Here is an 18,881-nt window from a genome sequence, read left to right on the forward strand (position 1 = left end):
AAGTATCATGAGATAGTTGAAATCTCCTGAAGGTGTTGCTCAGCTGTTGTATTGTATTAGCATAACATAGAATAATCTGCAATTCATGTCCAGCATAATCCATTTGTCTATATAAAACTGCATCTTAGCCTTGTATTGATAACTGTAGCTTTTTATCTTCAATTATTCCATTGATTAGGCTAGCTTCATTTTTTTTATTTTTGAATATTGTTTTAGTTTAAAGCTTTCATCATTTAGCATAATCTGTAGCTTCCCTTTTCCTGTTCCAGTAATTGTAAGTATTTTGTTGTTGTGTATGGTTTTGCTAGGTCACTACCAGTTACAGTATTCATCATCTGTAATATATCCAGTATTCTTGCATTTCGCACTTTCTTTTTCTCTTCTTACATTTGTACTTTTTCCATAGCTGCATACTATGTCAACCCCTTGTAGGTCCAAATAAACATACAAGCTATTCACTTTCCCCTGTAAAATATCAAATTTCTGCACTTTGTAACTTTTCAATTTGATTCTTGCATTCGGACTGCCCTGAACAACCAAGTGGAATAACTCATTGTCATGCAGTAAATTACTCTCAGTTGCTTATACTAATATCGATATTGTTTGAAACTGCACATTTCTGGGAATTGAAATTCTTTTCTAAATAACCAGGTACCTGTGGTGCTGCTGTTCAAGCCAAAGAAAGGGGAGCATGAAAATCTGTTGTATTGCCTAAACCCGGTTTTATACCGGCGGTATTGTATCTCCACCCTTGTTTTTACCTGAAGATTGTGTGAGTGATATATGATGTTTGACTGATAAAACTAGTTGATTTACATAGCCCTGTCAAAACCCCTGCAACATATAACAACTTTTCATGATCTTGTGAAATTTGAGTAACTTATTTGCTGCTGAATTGTTACTTCACTGTGCATATCATCTCTGCAAAATTTCTGTGTTTGTGTACCTAAGTCCGCGAATCTTTTTATCGTAAGCTTCATCTTTGACCTGACTTTTGTACTTGTTGATATTTCTGGGTGTTATAACATGTTGAATGGTGTGTCTGCTGGGATACGATTGTTTCTTTCCGTGACCAAACTAACCATCTAGTTAGAATTCAGCGAGAGGACGTAGTTGAAATCCCCATTTCTGTAGTAGACAACCCTGACCAACCTGAGACAATGGGTGAAGAAATACCCCGCATTCTCAAGGATTACATGTACCCGACAAGGGCAAGCCAGCCCTCTTGCATTGTTTTACCAGAAACTGCTGGTCAGTTTGAGTTAAAGGCGAGCACAATACATATGCTCCCTGTGTTTCGAGGGGTTGATGCTGAAAACCCCTACCACCACGTGAGAGAGTTTGAAGAGATTTGTGGGACTCTGTGTTTCACTCAAATGCCGAAAGAGTCCCTGAAATTGAGATTGTTTCCTTTCTATTTGAAAGAAAAGGCCAAGTCTTGGTTATATGCCCTGCAGCCACAGTCAATTAGGACATGGGATAATCTTACGAAAGAATTTTTCAGAAAGTTCTTCCCAAATCACGAGACTGCGACCATTCGTCAAAGTCTGAATAGCTTTGTGCAATTAGTGGGTGAAACTTTAGCCAAGTATTTGGAAAGGTTTAATGAATTAATGCTTCAGTCTCCTCACCATGGTTTAGAAAAATGGAGACTTGTGAAAATTTTGTATGAAGGTCTTTATGTTTCCACCCGAACAACAGTTGAGTCAATGTGCAATGGTTTATTTATTGACAAAAGTGCTGAGGAGTCTTGGACTTTCCTAATTGAAGTTGCTGAAAAGACTCAGCAGTGGGAGTCCATTCGTGAACCTAGGAAGACTTCCCCTGTAGCTGATGTTCATAGGATTGAGTCTGACTTTGAGGGAAATGTGAAAATCGCCTCGTTGGCAAGGAGAATAGAAGCGCTAGAGCTGCAGAAGAATGTGAAACCTTCTGCCACTACTCTCCGTAACCATGTCGAAATGTCTATTTGTGCTGCATGTAATAGTTCTGACCATCTAGTGGACAGTTGTCCAGAAATACTTGCATTTCAGGAATCTAGACTTGAACAGGCCAATGCGTTGTATCATAAGCAAGAGAATAATCCCTATTCTCAGACTTACAACCCAGGGTGGAGAAACCACCCTAGCTTTTCATGTTCCAAGGGACCTGTACAAGGGGGTACACCAGGAAACACACAAGGATATTCATACCCTAGAAACCCCCAAATGCAGTCGTACACACAACACCCTTCTGAGAAAAAATTGTCTAGCATTGAAGAAAGTGTCGGTCTGTTGACCCGAAATCTTTTGAAAAATCAGAAGACCGCTGACCAACGTTTTACTAGTCTAGAACTTAAGATGGGTCAGATCTGTGATGCGCTTATTGAAAGGGAAAAGGGTAAGTTCCCAAGTCAGCCTCAACAAAACCCGAAAGGCACATTTCAGGCAAGTACATCTACTTGTAATGAGACTGCACATGTTGTCACCACTCTTCGTAGTGGTAAAGTTGTTGATAACAACGTAGGCGTACCACAAACCAGTGAGTCTGAGTCAGACTCATCATTGCATGCAACGCCACAGAAAACATCCATTGTAGAAAATGAATTTGAGCATGTTTGTAAATATAATTTTTTTACTGATGTTAATGTTTATTTACCAACTAATGTTCCTGTTGCTCCATTTACTCAAAGGTTGGTGCAGAAAAAGAAAAGCACCCATTACAATGAGATGTTATAGATGTTCAAACGAGTTAAGATCAACATCCCAATTCTCGAGGAAATTAAGAAAATCCCTGCATATGCTAAATTCCTTAAGGATTTGTGTACACAAAAGCGCAAGCTTAATGTGCACAAACGTGCTTTTCTAGCTGAGCAGGTGAGTTCCATCATTCAAAATAAGACTCCACCTAAGTTTAGAGACCCAGGTTGTCCAACAATTACTTGCACTATAGGCGACCATACGGTCGATAAGGCTTTATTAGACTTAGGAGCAAGTGTTAACCTACTGCCATATTCGGTATATGTGCAGTTAGGTCTTGGAGAGTTAAAACCAACACCTATAAATCTGCAATTGAAAGAACGATCTGTCAAAGTTCCTCGTGGTGTGGTTGAGGACGTTTTAATCAAGGTTGATAAGTTTTATTTTCCCGTGGACTTCATTGTTTTAGATACTCAACCTGTGCAAAACCCTGACTGTCACATTCCTTTCATTTTAGGACGTCCATTCTTGGTGACGTCCAATGCAATTATAAACTGTCGTAATGGTGTGTTGAAACTGTCGTTTGGTAACATGACCGTGGAATTGAATATGTTTAATGTTAGTCAACAGACTATGGATCTTGATAATAATGATGTGTATGAAATTAATATGATTGAAATCTTGAGTCAAGATTCACTATCTAACACTTTATCAGTTGATCCTTTGCAAGCATGTATGGAAAATTTTAATTTGGATCTGTATGATGCTGAGTACATTAGTGAAGTCCACTCTTTGCTCGAATCTGTACCTCATATGGACATCACTAAATGGAAGACTAAAGTGGAACCTCTCTCACCTTCTGATTCCAAGTCTATTCCATCTCTTATTGAGCCACCAAAGCTTGAACTGAAACCATTTCCTGATACTCTTAAATATGCATTTTTGGGATCTTCCAAGACTTTGCCTGTAATCATTTCATCTGCGTTACATATAAAACAGGAAAGTAAGCTTTTAGAAGTACTTAAGGATCATAAAGAAGCCCTAGGATGGACCATCTCAGACCTTAAGGCATAAGTCCCACTGTTTTCATGCATCATATAAATCTTGAAGAAAATGTTAAACCATCTAGGGAAATGCAAAGGAGACTTAATCCTAACATGAGAGATGTTGTTAAGGGTGAGATCTTGAAAATACTTGATAGGGGTATCATATACCCGATTTCAGATAACAAATGGGTTAGTCCCATTCAAGTTGTGCCCAAAAAGTCGGGTATTACTTTTGTTCAGAACGAAAAGAATGATATAGTCCCTACTCGCGTAACCACAGGGTGGCGAGTTTTCATCGATTATAGGAAGTTGAACACAGTAACAAGGAAAGACCACTTCCCTCTTCCATTCATAGACCAAATGCTAGAACGATTGTCTAGGAATAGTTACTATTGTTTCTTAGATGGCTTTTCTGGTTATAACCAGATTCATATTTCACCTGAAGATCAGGAAAAGACTACATTCACATGTCCATTTGGAAAATTTGCTTAACGTCGTATGCCCTTTGGGTTGTGTAATGCCCCATCCACATTTCAACGTTGTATGATGAGCATTTTTCTGACATGATAGATAATTTCCTTGAGATCTTTATGGATGATTTCTCTGTGTTTGGATCTTTTTTTGATGAATATTTGAACCATCTCACTCTTGTGCTGATTAGATGTAAAGAAAAAAATTTGGTTTTGAATTGGGAAAAATGTCATTTCATGGTGAATTCAGGCATAATTCTAGGACATATCATCTCTGAAAAAGGCATAGAAGTAGATAAAGCTAAAGTTGACCTCATTCAACACTTGCCACAGCCTCGCTCTGTGAGGGAGATTAGATCATTTTTAGGCCATGCTGGTTTATACCATAGATTCATTAAAGATTTCAGTAAGATCTCAAGGCCTCTGTGTAATCTACTTGGTAAAGATGTTGCTTTTATATTTGATGATGCTTGCGTGCGTGCTTGGGAGGAACTCAAAACTCTTCTAACTTCAGCCCCTATAGTCAGACCACCTGACTGGAAATTGACATTTGAACTTATGTATGATGCTTCTGATTTTGATGTTGGTGTTTTTTTAGGACAACGCGTCGATAGACTTCCATATGTCATATATTATGCTAGCAAAACCCTTAATGATGCTCAACTTAACTATACAACTACTGAGAAGGAGTTGCTTGTTGTTGTTTTTGCATTGGACAAGTTCAGGTCATACTTGATAGATTCTAAGGTTATCATTTACACTGATCATGCTGCTTTGAAATTCCTTCTTTCTAAGAAGGATGCTAAAGCCCGTCTTATCCGATGGATTCTCTTATTGCAGGAAATCGATCTCGAAATTCGAGATAAGAAAGGTTCTGAAAATGTGGTTGCTGATCACTTGTCTAGGTTAAATGTTGAGTCTTTTGATGAGTCTGTGCTGATTAGAGAATCATTTCCTGATGAACAATTGATGCTTGTATTTGAGTTTCCTTGGTTTTCCGACATTGTTAACTACATTTCTACAGGTAGAATGCCGTTGCATTTGTCTAGACAAGGCCGTTCTAAGTTCTTGTATGAAGTTAATCACTTCTTTTGGGATGACCCATACCTGTTTAAGTACTTCCCCGACCAAATCATTAGGAGATGTGTCCCCAACATTGAACAGAAAGATGTGATATCTTTCTGTCATGACCAAGCATGTGGAGGCCATTTAAGTGCCAAGAAAACTGCTGCAAAAGTCTTGCAGTGTGGGTTTTATTGGCCATCTTTGTTTAAAGACTGTCATGATTATTGTGTTGCTTGTGAACGCTGTCAGAAACTAGGAAGTATTACAAAGAGAAACATGATGCCATTACACCCCATCTTGATTGTTGAACTGTTTGATGTGTGGGGAATTGACTTCATGGGACCATTTCCTAATTCTGAAGGTAAGTTGTACATCCTTGTCGTTGTTGATTATGTTTCTAAGTGGGTAGAAGCGATTGCAACCAAAACAAATGACCACAAGGTGGTACTTTCGTTCCTAAAAGAATACATCTTTTCTCGTTTTGGCACACCTAGAGCTATAATCAGTGACAATGGTTCACATTTCTGCAATAAGTCTTTTAAGTCTTTAGTACGCAAGTATGGCATAACTCATAAGGTTGTAACCCCATACCATCCACAAACTAGCGGCCAAGTAGAGGTTTCTAATATGGAGATTAAGCATATTCTTGAAAAGACGGTTAACCCGTCTAGAAAAGATTGGTCATTACATTTGAATTATGCTTTATGGGCCTATAGAACAGCTTATAAAACCCCTATTGGCATGTCCCCTTACCGTCTTGTGTATGGAAAACCTTGTCATTTACCTGTGGAGTTAGAACATCGAGCTTATTGGGCTATCAAGATACTTAACTTTTCTCTTGATAAAACATGTACTCAAGGGAAACTTCAGCTCAATGAGTTGGAAGAACTGAGAAATGATGCTTATGACAGTGCTAAGCTGTACAAGAACAAAATGAAAGTGTTCCATGACAAGCGCATTTTGCGCAAGTTATTCAAACTTGGCCAAAAAGTCTTGTTGTACAATTCGCGTTTGCATCTTTTTCCAGGTAAATTGTGTTCGAGATGGACAGGCCCGTTCTTGGTGCGCTGTAGAACTCGAAGATGTAGCAAATAAGAACGTCTTCAAAGTCAATGGGCAGAGACTAAAGACGTTCTCCTTGAACCAATCCCACCTGAAATCGAAACAACTGATTTGGAAGATCCCATTTATGTGGACTGAACTAGTTCACCCTTGTACATAAATCAGGTGAAGGGTTCCATTTTCTTTCTCTCTATCAAGTTTCAGTTGTAGCATCTTGTTCTCCCTGCAGTATACAGTTCTGTTGCATGCTAACTGGATGTCTATCCTTATCATTCTACCTTGATGTTTTCTTTCCAAGCACTCGTTTCTATTTGGGAAACACTCTTCACATTTGGTACACTCTCTCCTTATCTCTACTCTGCATGGTCTTCCTGGTATGATTTCCAATTTTTGAACATTGCGGACACTGTTTAGTTTAGGTTGGGGGGTGTAGGTAGACCACAGGAACTTTGTAGTAAGCATGTTAGAACTTGTAAAAAAAAAATGAAATGGAAAATGGAAAATGAAGCTCAGTTACCTTGATTTGTGATATATGTGTATGTATATGATAACTTAGGGTTCTTAGTCTAGATGATGAGGCACCCGTGATTCCAGCATAATTCACATGTGATATAGAAAATTTGCACATGCACGATCTACCGAGCGTGTATAGCGTCGGTGTTTCATAGGTTAAGTAGGATGCCAATCATCTAGAATACTGAATGAGACTTGACTAGCTTGCTCTTGGTTGGCTGGGATAGAAGTTGGAGGATACATTAAGAAAAGAAACCATTGAATTTGACCGGGTGCATCGAAAAGGGCTACCTCTTGCTAAAATTTTCATGTGATCCATTTTTTTTCTGTTTTTGTGTAAAGTTTGTTGTGTCTTGTGTATGTATCTTTCATCATTCCAAAGAAAAAAAAAAGAAAAAAAAAAGTCATCAGAAAGAAAAGAAAATTCAGTATCCCAAAAAAAAAGTATCCATTGTCTGTTATGTTCTGTTTCAGTTAAAGATTTTCTCTTGCCTTAAATCAAGAAAGCAGTCAATGTAAATATATAATCAATATTCCTTTTTTTTTATATCTTGTAAATAGTCTTGTAATAAGCAAGGAGGGTGTAGCCATCGATGTACAACGCGGGTAAGCTGAAATATCACCAACTCTTAGGTGAATATTCACAATTTTCGTAAAGCCGGACAACTAGCTTGGCTTTGAATTCAGTTCTTAGCCTGAAAACTATCTCTTAGTAATTGGTAGTCATAACTTCTTACAACAAACCATTTTCTATTCATGTCTAAGTTAGATGCACTTCACACTCTTATCACATGTCCATAGTCGTTCAAGTGATGAAATTGTGCCTTTGAAAGCTAGATTGATATATCCAATTGCTATGAGCTGAAACTGAATTGCACATGTCAAATTTCATGGAATCTGAGCTTATATTTTCTCCTAGAACTTTTTGGGTGTGTTCTAAGCAAACCTTTACTCGAGGTCGAGCAAAATTCAGGTTTGGGGGTATGATTGGTGCCTAATAATGCATATTTCTAGATCTTTTTGTTGTGTGTTATCACATATTTAATGCCTTCATGTTCTATTTTGCGAAAAATCTAATATCTTGAGTACATCTCTTTTAATGGGTAATTTTGTCGAAATAATCTCTTTTTGTGTTGTGTTTTAGGTGGTTGAATAAATGGTAAACAAGAGGTCAGTGAAACTGCAAAAGGGAGCATAAGAATAAGTGGCAATGTCGCACCACAACGCAAAGGAGCTGTATGCGGATGAAACAAATATTTTTGGTCAAGGATTGCAAAAATTAATTAAGTCTGATCAATGGTCTAAAGTGCTCTGGTCATGTGTGAAGTCAAAGAAGTCAACAAATCTCAACCGTGAACATCTAAACAAGATACACATGCCTAACACCAAAGTAACTTCCTTTTCACTATCCGTTTTCGTTCTCAAAATCAGAAGAAAAATAGAAAACCTATCTTCTCAAACCATCGACACCATTGCCCATACTCTCTCAACTATGCAGACATGATTCTAAATTACCAACTCTCTTTGTTGTCAAATCACTCGGTTCGCCTCTCCCTGTACCTCTTTACCCATATACTAAATTCACGGTATCATTTATTGAGTTACAAAAGAGAAGAATTCTGAAATTGTGAGTGAAGAGAAGTACGAAACAACTGTGGAAGTCCCTCAGCAGCAGCCTGATTCTGATGATAATGAAGTGGGTGACCACAGTGGAGCGAAAATCAGTTGTTATGTACCATTGAGTGAGTGATTGACATCTCAAATCCCTATTTCAATCCCTAATTTCAGTTGTACGGATAGAGATATTAAAAACCCAATTTAGGGTGAAGCTGATGTATAAATAGGGGTTGTCTTTGTGTATTGATAGAAAAAAGGAGAAGGGTCATAGGTAGAAATCAGTTGTAACTTATCTTCTCCAAAACTGGTCTTGTAGAAATCAGTTGACGAAAGAAATTTGCATGAATGATTTTATCCATCTTTGAATTTCATATGTCTCATTTTTTTGCTATGTTCTAAGTTTATAAGCTAGGGTTTAGATGAAGCCCTTAATTTAACTCTAGGATATTTGTGCTGATGTTATTGTTCTTGTTGGGCTTGAATGAGTAAGGATAAATTTAATCTTGTGTTACAACATATTACTTTCACCTTGTTTTTTATGCAACCTAGGTAGTCAGAATAATTCTATGTTGTACTTCAACTTGTGCCTAATTGATTGTTGTTAATCTGTGATTAGTTGTGCTGTAATAAGACAGCTAATGCTAGGGATTAATACCTTAGTTGATGTTAAATCATCCATTTGAAGATATCCTTGGATATGCGGAAGACTCGAATCTTCTCCGCTGTCTACTATAAGGAACAAGAATAGTTTCATTATCTGAATAATCTGGTGTAGGTTAAGTGGTGAAGTCAATTGCCCTAGTGCCTTCTTATCAAGTGTTTAATCTCTTATTTCATTTACATTTCTTTTCTTTCGTTTAAATCTCATAAAAATAAATTATCTCGTCGTATCGACAGCTCCCTGTTTGATCTAAATCAGTATAGCAAGACTTAAAGACAATTACACACCAACCTAGTCTCTGTGGGTTTGACCTGTATTTGCCTGTTTTACATAGTAGACACTGTGCACTTGCATTTTACTGTTGTAGGCATCTTCTAATCCTACCAATTTTTGACTTATCAGGTGCACATGACCACCAAAAAGACCCATTTTTTTTATTATAGTAAGATATTGAGACAAAGGTCGTATTGCTATATAGACTATGATTATACACATTTGTTATTTCGAGCCGAGTTTATCTTGCTTATCGATTTCTCAAAATATGTGTTGGTAGGCCTTCGCTTTGGCCAAGTTCATCTTTACTAGTGACGAAAGTAATATTAGTTTCAATTACTTGAAAATCGCTTTGACGATAAATAGCTTGTGAATAACAGCTATATAACGTCCTCTAAGAATGTTTCAATGATTGAAATAAGAGTTTAAAATATAACCTTGAAATGGTATAAACATTGTGTGATAACTCATACATGTGTAAGTCCTTATTCCTTGAACCAAAGTATGCGTACTTTGCTGCTCAGGAAAACCAGAACTAAAGTCCGCGTACCAGTACTGTCGGAGGTTCACATCCCATGAATTTCTGCAGTAGTTTCTGAACTAAAAACAAACTTATTCCGGGTACTTAAGTCCGTGTACCAGTATGCATACTTAAGTTGGTTATTTTCTTAAAACGATTATTCGTGAACTTAAACTTATATAAACTAAGGAATGCATATTTGCAAACCGTGGCTATAAAGTTCATGAATCGATTCGAGTGAATCAAATTGTTTTTGCTTTGATTGTGTCTTGTATACTTCTACAAGATCTAAGCAATTAAACAACTCTCTAACTAGTTCATTTGAGTCATTTGAACTAGTTGAGGTAAAGAAGAATATGGTTGATATGAAAGTGCTCATACGTCTAACCATTTGGTTAAGTACTATTTAACCAACTAAGTGAACATGTTTGGTTATGGTTACACAAACCTAAATAAACGTTCATTTCATTTGTGTGTAACAAGCTAAGTTTCGATATAACGGTTGAAAGATATTAGCTTGAATCTAATCATGTTTTCATCTAACGGTGAATATTGAATGCTTTATTACTAAGCTAACATTGATTGCAAACCCTGATTTGAGAGACTATATAAAGAAGAAATCTAGCAACTGGGAAACCTAATACCTACACCTCCTGTGTGATACTAGTTGTATTTGCTAGAGTCGATTCTCCTTTAACCTTAGGTTTCTAACGATACCCTGTAGGTTAACGACTTGAAGACTTCATTGGGATTGTGAAGCCAGACCGATACTACTTTTCTTGTAGTTGTGTGATATGATCTTGCTGTTTCTATCGTATTTGAGTACAATCGTAAGATTGGCTTGAAATTGATTTCTCCGATAGGCAAGATATAAAAGTAGTCACAAACATCTTCATCTCATAGTTTGTGATTCCACAATATCTTCTTTAGCTAGTCGATTAAGATTATTGTGAGGTGATTGATAATTCTAGGCTGTTCTTCAAGAATATAAGTCTGTTTTATCAATTGGTTCATGTTCACCTTGATTTATCAAAAGACGGAACAAAACTCGTAGGTATTTCAGTGGGAGACAAATTTATCTATTACCGTAGACTTTTCTGTGTGATACAGATTTGTTTGTTAAAGTCTTCGACTTTGGGTCATAGCAACTCTTAGTTGTGAGTGAGATCAGCTAGAGAAATCAAGTGTGTAGTATCCTGCTGGGATCAGATGTAAGGAGCGCAACTGTACCTTGGATCAGTGTGGGATTGATTGGGGTTCAACTACAGTTCAGACCGAAGTTAGTTGTAGTAGGCTAGTGATAGACGCGCTTATGTCTATTTTGATCTCAATTGTATATATTGTTAGTGCTCGATTTTGTACTTATTTGGTTATTTTATGTCTTTGTAGGTGTTTTTGGAGAAATAAGTTTTTGCGGGAAAATTGGATCGAAAAGTGGTATTTGATCTCGTGGGAGAAAGTTACTATTCGGACTCTCAGTTTGGATAAGGGGCATCTTAATTACTAAGGGACACCCACTTGCTGTTTGCACCCCAGGGCACCCAGCTGATAAAGACACCCCATCAGAGGTTAGGGGACATCTCTTCTTCACAGTTCAAAGTTGGCAAATTGGCGGGAAAAATTACAGCCACCGCGTGAAATTCTGGGAAAGATTCAAGCGATCTATTATTGGACTTTTTCGCTGGATTGAGTTCGAATTAGTCTGTTAGGACAGCACAGGCTTGGTAATGACTTCCGTTACGTGAAAAAAGGAAATCTACATGGGTTTTGGATAAAACAGAAGAGGTGGAAACTTTGTCGGGCCTGTTGATGATTTGGGAAGATACGTGATATATGAAGAGAGTATATGTACGTCTAGGATCGCATCCTATATTTACTAAAGAGGGTTTTAATCAAAACAGGGAAGATACTGTTTTAGAATCGTAAGGAAAGGGAAGTCTAATATTTTCTCGGTTAAACAGGGAAAGAGAATTGGTTGGAGTATGGAAGTTACATGGAGGAAATCAGGGAGAATATCTTTTCTTCTGACTTGAGTTTACCTTTGGAATAACTCAGCTCCTATTGTAAACGCGTAAGTAGAGAGAAAAAGGAAAAATCCCGAGTCTTTTGGTGAAAGAAAAAAGATTTCGAAGCAATATTCTTGGACTGTGGTGTATATATAGTCTTGGAGGAGTATTAAGAAAAGAGGGTCTAGAGTTTGGGGGTCGATAGAATCGGAGCAGAGAAGCGTAGGTGAAGTTGAAGGAATATTCACCTGCTGCTAGTGAAGAAGAGAAGCTGAAGAACATTGGACAAAGGAGGACAGTCGCAGAGGCAGTCTTATTCAAACAACACAACAGAAGTATCGCTGTTCAACAGATCTCATATATCACAAGCTTGTCATCTTTTCTCTGTAACAGTTCGAAACCCATTGTAACAGTCTGTTTGTAACGCCTTTCTAGCGTTGCAAACTGTTTGCTTTATTAGTTTTCTCTTGTTTTTCACACTTTTGAGCTATAAACACCTATTTTGAGAACGTGAATAATATAAGGAGCTAAACCCCATTGCTGAGGAGATAGAGGAAGATATTTTTCCAATAAAAAGCGGTACAATCTATTTTATTTAATTTATTGCAATTATTATTATGATTATTTTCCTTGAACTATTATTGAATATGATTTTTATTTGAGTGATTGTGATCTATTTTGATGGAGTATGTTTAGTTTATAGACTCTTGATGCTTCATACTTGGTATTTACAATTATTACTTTTGAAAATCTATTAGTTGTAATATTTTAGAATCAGATTAAACGAGAAAATTGCATGAATATAAATATTTGGACCAAATCACTTTGAACTTGGAAAATAGTGGAATCTTAGCCTCAGTGTTCTTTTAATACTGGTACCAACTTTGTCGGTGTTTGTTATAATTATTAGAGAGTTTTCTATTTAGTTTTGAATTTAAGTCTAAAGTTATCCTTCACAAGTTCGAGAATCGAATCACTTTTTACCACTATCTACAAATCACATCAATTTTTGGCGCCGCCGACGCGGACTTGTTTTTAGGGTTTTAGATTTATTTTTATTTTTGTTCTTTTTTATGTTTTTGGGTATTTATCTTGTGTCTACAGGTTCTGGATCATAAAGAAAATTAAGCCAAAGAGTTTGGTGATTTCATAAAGACTTGGAGTTAAAGATTAAAGCAAAAAGAACAGAAAAGAAGACAATTTTAGCCTAGGGTTTGTCTATTTTCTTTTAGAAAAAAAAACTGTATTAGGGTTTATCATTTTTGTAATTTTTCTTTTCTTTTTGGACTTTTGGACTTTGGGACATTATTTTTTTTATTACCCTACGGAAGGGTACTTTAAATATAAACTGTTTGCAGAGAAGGGGGACAATTACGATATTGTCTCTGCACCTTAGGTTTGTACACTTGACATCGGAGTCAGTGGCCCGAGTCGACTACAACCGATTCATCCCCCGTCTGGAATGGGAGGTAAGATTCTAAACACTCGCGAATCCCCTGTCAGCGAGTTAATGGACTCCTTCATATGCATATATGTTGAGGAATGAATACGAAAATTTATTTTTCTAGTAAAAGGCAAGGTCTGTCCATACAAGATAAGGGTTCGGATTTCATCACCGTTCTCTTCTTGCCCGCTTTAGGAACACGTAACCTACGCGAACCTAAGCCTAAAATTTTGACTAGAACGAGACCGATAGGGTAACGAGCTTAATAGGAAAGTCATTCGAAAAATATTGGTTACTCTTTTAAGCATACTTCGAAGTTCTTGACGGTTTCTGTAAGTTCAATGCGTGACTGCGCCGCCTTGTAATACCGGTGAGCCCTTGGGTATCAAAGATCCACCGAGATTCCTTCGCCTCTATTCAATTTACTTTAACTCGGATTGATTCCAGAGGGGTTTGCTTAAATTGTAACGAATTTCCGTTCGAAGGATTAGAAGCTGGTCTAGAAACAATCTAAGTGGGGCCATCATGATTTTTGTTTGCTAGAAATCAATAGGTTTGATTTGGTTGAGTCGTCCCTGATTTGTGTTTGCTTACCCTTCCAATTTAGAAAATTATATTGTATGCCTGAACGTAAAAGAAACGCATTAGGTAGATTTGTTAAAGAGAAACCTAGTAGTTCGAAGCGTCTCGATTACCTTAATCTAGAGAGTCCGACTTTTGAAGAGTCTATTTTTTAACGTCCTTTGACTGAGGAGAGAATCCTTGTTGCTCCGATAGCGCCAGAAATGGCAACTTTGAAAGCTTTGTTGAATCCAACTAGGGCTACTCGCCCCTCATGTATCAGGTTAGCTGAGACGGAAGCAACTTATGAACTTAAACCTGGGACCTTACAGCTGCTCCCAATCTTTTTAGGGAAAGAAAATGAAAACCCATATTTTCATGTTAGGGACTTTGAGGAAATTTGTAGTACTCTCAGGATTAGAAACCTAGATGATGATGCTTTGAAACTTAGGTTATTCCCCTTTTCCCTGAAAGATAAAGCTAAATCGTGGCTATATAGTTTGGCTTCCGGGTCAATCGAAACGTATGAACAACTTACATCTGCCTTTTTGAACAAGTTTTTCCCTAGGAACAAAACATCGTCTATTAGGACGCAAATCTGCACGTTTTCTCAACAGGAGGGAGAAACTTTGTATAGGTATTTGGAAAGGTTCAATGATTTATTATCCCAATGTCCTCATCATGGTTTAGACAAGGTTAGGTTAGTTCAGATCCTTTATGAGGGTTTAGATTATCCCACCACAACCACAATAGAATCTATGTGTACTGGTGGATTTGAGAACCGAATAGTTGATGACGCGATGACATATTTGCATGAAGTCGCCGAAAAGACCCAACAATGTGAAATTAGTAGGGGACCCCAGAAAAAAATTCTTCTCGGCAGAGGAAACGTTAATAGGGTAGAAGGAGGCTATGAATCAGATGCCAAAATTGATGCTATAGCGAAAAGGTTAGAAGTGGGTAACACTAGTGGTAGAGTGGAGCCTTTTTGGGAAGGCCAGAATAATGAAGAGCAAGCCAATGCTCTATATAATAACACTAGGTTTGATAATCGTCAGAAGTTTGACCCATATTCAGAAACCTATAATCCTGGTTGGAGAAACCATCCGAACTTTTCATGGTCTAAGGGCCAAAGTCAGGGTCAGTCTAATAATTCTAATGCTCCCCCAGGTTTTGGCTACACTGGGAATACATCAGGCCCAGAAAATAAAACGACTAGCTTAGAGGAATCTACTAAGATGTTAGCAAAAACTCAGGAAATTTTAGCACAGAGCCATGTTAGTTTTCAACAGGAAACTAAGCAGAATTTTCAAACTAATGCTCAGAGCCTTGCTAAGTTAGAACTTCAAGTCGGCCAAATAGCTAAGACCTTAAGTGAGAGAGATAATGGTAGGTTACCTAGTCAGACTAATCCCAATCCTAGAGGAGTTCATGAAGTAGGTACAAAACCATCGAATCAATTGAATGCTATTAGAACCCTTAGGAGTGGTAGAATAGTAGACAATAAGGTAACCATGCCCGATAATGAACATACTGTAGTTCACCTCTCAGTAAAACTAGCTAACGAAACTGATAAAATTTCTGATGATGCCAACTCAGTTCATGAGAGGTCTGATTCTGTTCCTAGAGCCCCATTTCCTCAGCTATTAGTACCAACAAAGAAGGAATCGAACTTTAATGACATATTGGAGGTTTTTAAGCAAGTTACCATAAACCTTCCTTTATTATATGCAATTAGGCAAATTCCTGCTTATGCCAAGTTCCTTAAGGATATGTGTACGCGAAAGAGAAAACTTAGCGTCCATAAGAAAGCATTTTTATCTAGTCACGTAAGTTCAATTATTCAAAACACTACAACTCCAAAGTACAAAGACCCAGGTTCCCCTACCATTGCTTGTACAATAGGTAAACACCGGGTAGAAAAAGCTTTACTTGACTTAGGAGCCAGTGTGAACCTACTTCCGTACCATGTGTACTTACAGCTAAGACTTGGTGAAATGAAACCTACTCAGATAACACTGCAGTTAGCTGATAGGTCTGTTAAAATTCCTCGAGGTGTTATTGAGGATGTCCTTATTGAGGTCGACAAGTTTATCTATCCATTGGATTTCGTGGTCCTAGATACTCCACCAGTCTCTGACCCAGAGAACCAGATACCTGTGATTTTAGGTCGCCCGTTTTTAGATACGTCGAATGCGATCATTAACTGTCGAAATGGTGTGATGAATTTATCCTTTGGTAATATGACTATAGAGATGAACATTTTTAATGTCAGTAAGCTACCTTATGAGCTAGATGACACATGTGTTGAAGAGGTGAACATGATAGAAGCCTTAGTTCAGAAGTCATTACCAAACATTTTATTTGAAGACCCATTAGAAAGTTGTCTATCCCATTTTGGTTTAGATTTTGATGACGATAGCACTATTGAACAAGTGAATGCTCTATTAGATTCTACCCCTGTGTTAGACACTGATAGATGGAAATCTAGGTTCGAACCGTTACCAGTTTCTGAGACTACCCTAATTCCTTCTTTAGAAGAGCCCCCAAAGTTGGACCTTAAACCACTACGCGATACTCTACAGTATGTGTTTTTAGGCCCATCTGAGACTTTACCTGTGATTGTAGCTTCCGATTTGGATAATGATCAGGAAAGTAGGCTAGTAAAAGTACTTCAAGACAATAAGGAAGCTTTAGGGTGGACTATAGCAGACATTAAGGGTATAAGTCATACTGTGTGTATGCATCATATTCATTTAGAGGAAGACTCCAAACCTTCTAGGGAGATGCAACGTCGACTGAACCCTAAAATGAAAGAGGTAGTTCGAAAAGAGGTGCTTAAGTTGTTAGATGCGGGTATTATTTACCCAATTTCAGACAGTAAGTGGGTCAGCCCTGTTCAGGTTGTCCCCAAGAAATCAGGTATCATCGTAGTCCAGAATGATAATAATGAATTAATCCCAACCCGAGTGACCACGGGATGGCGTGTGTGTATTGACTATAGGAAATTGAACAAGGTCACAAGGAAGGATCACTTTCCTCTTCCTTTTATCGACCAAATGCTAGAGCGATTAGCTGGACATAGTCACTATTGCTTCTTAGATGGCTACTCCGGTTACAATCAGATCGTTATTGCCCTAGAAGACCAAGAGAAAACCACTTTTACCTGTCCCTTTGGTACCTTTGCGTATAGACGCATGCCTTTCGGGTTATGTAATGCCCCTGCGACTTTTCAGCGTTGTATGATGAGCATATTTTCTGATATGGTAGAACGGTTTTTAGAGGTCTTTATGGATGATTTTTCAGTATTTGGTTCTTCTTTTGATGAGTGCTTGCATCATTTGACATTAGTGTTGACTAGGTGTAAGGAAAAGAATTTAGTGCTTAATTGGGAAAAATGCCATTTCATGGTTGAATCAGGAATTGTCTTAGGGCACATCGTTTCTTCAAAGGGTATAGAGGTAGACAAAGCCAAAATTAACCTTATTAAGACTCTACAGGTCCCAAAAATCGTAAAAGATATTAGGTCATTCTTAGGGCATGCAGTTTTTTATCGTCGATTCATTAAGGATTTTAGCCTGATTTTGAGACCTCTTTGCAATTTTTTTGCAAAAGATGTTAAGTTTGTCTTTGATGATGCTTGCTTAAAGGCTTTTGATAAGCTTAAAACTTTACTCACTACTGCCTCGATAGTCCAGGCACCTAAGTGGAACCTACCCTTTGAAATTATGTGTGATGCTTCATATTATGCTATAGGCGTTGTGCTAGGTCAGCGAGAAAACAAATTAATCCATGTGATTTACTATGCTACCAAAACTCTGAATGATGCCCAGATGAACTATACAACTACCGAGAAGGAATTGCTAGCCATCGTGTTTGCCTTGGATAAGTCTAGAACATATTTATTAGATTCTAAGATCGTAATCTATACTGATCATGCTGATTTGAAATACCTTTTGTCTAAGACGGATACCAAACCTAGATTGATTAGATGGATCCTTTTGTTATAAGAATTTTGTCCAGACATTAGAGACAAAAAGGGTACAGAGAATGTAGTAGCAGACCACTTGTCTAGGCTAGTTGTGATTTCCCCTAATAATTCCCTTCCTATAAGGGACAGTTTTCCTGACGAACAATTGTTCTTTGTTTCCCAATCACCTTGGTATGCAAATATAGTGAATTATCTTGTTACTGGTCGAATGCCTCAATATTGGGGCAAGCAAGATCGTTCTAGGTTTTTAGCCGAGGTTAAGCATTTATTTTGGGACGATCCTTATCTGTTTAAGTATTGTCCGGACCATATTATTAGGAGATGTGTATCTGAGAGTGACCAGTCTAGTATTATCTCCTTTTGTAATGAACATGCATGTGGGGGTCATTTTAGTGCTAATAAGACTACTGCTAAGATTTTGCAGTGTGGATTTTACTGGCCTTCGTTGTTTAAAGATTCTCATAGTCATTGTGTTTCTTGTGAGTGTTGCCAGAAGTTAGGAACCATTTCCCGTAGAAAAATAATGCCTTTGAACCCTATTTTAGTGATTGAGATCTTTGATGTGCGGGGCATTGATTTTATGGGTCCATTTTCTATTTCGTTTGGCTATCTTTACATACTTGTCGCTGTAGAATTTGTGTCTAAGTGGGTTGAGGCGGTTCCGTGTAAAACGAATGACCACAGGGTCGTAGTCAAGTTTTTGAAAGAAAATATACTTACACGTTTTGGTACGCCGCAATCTATAATTAGTGATGGAGGTTCACACTTTTGTAATAGACCGTTTGCTCTTTTAGTGAAACAATACGATATTACCCATAAAGTAGCAACCCCATATCACCCTCAGATTAGTGGTCAGGTAGAGGTTTCCAATAGGGAAATTAAACGTATTCTAGAGAAAACAGTTAATCCAAATAGGAAAGACTGGTCTTCGAGGCTTACTGATGCCTTATGGGCTTACCGTACTGCGTTTAAGA

The 18,881-nt window shown here is 37.6% G+C and overlaps 2 pseudogenes; one reads left to right on the forward strand and one right to left on the reverse strand.

Moving 5' to 3' along the window:
• Window positions 1-1,160: 1,160 nt before the first annotated feature.
• The window catches only part of LOC113338508, a 55,982-nt pseudogene continuing 38,261 nt past the window's right edge, over window positions 1,161-18,881 (forward strand).
• On the reverse strand, window positions 14,505-14,604 carry LOC113339111 (annotated as a pseudogene).

The sequence above is a fragment of the Papaver somniferum genome, unplaced genomic scaffold (assembly GCF_003573695.1).
Source record: "Papaver somniferum cultivar HN1 unplaced genomic scaffold, ASM357369v1 unplaced-scaffold_19, whole genome shotgun sequence".
NCBI lineage: Eukaryota > Viridiplantae > Streptophyta > Magnoliopsida > Ranunculales > Papaveraceae > Papaver > Papaver somniferum.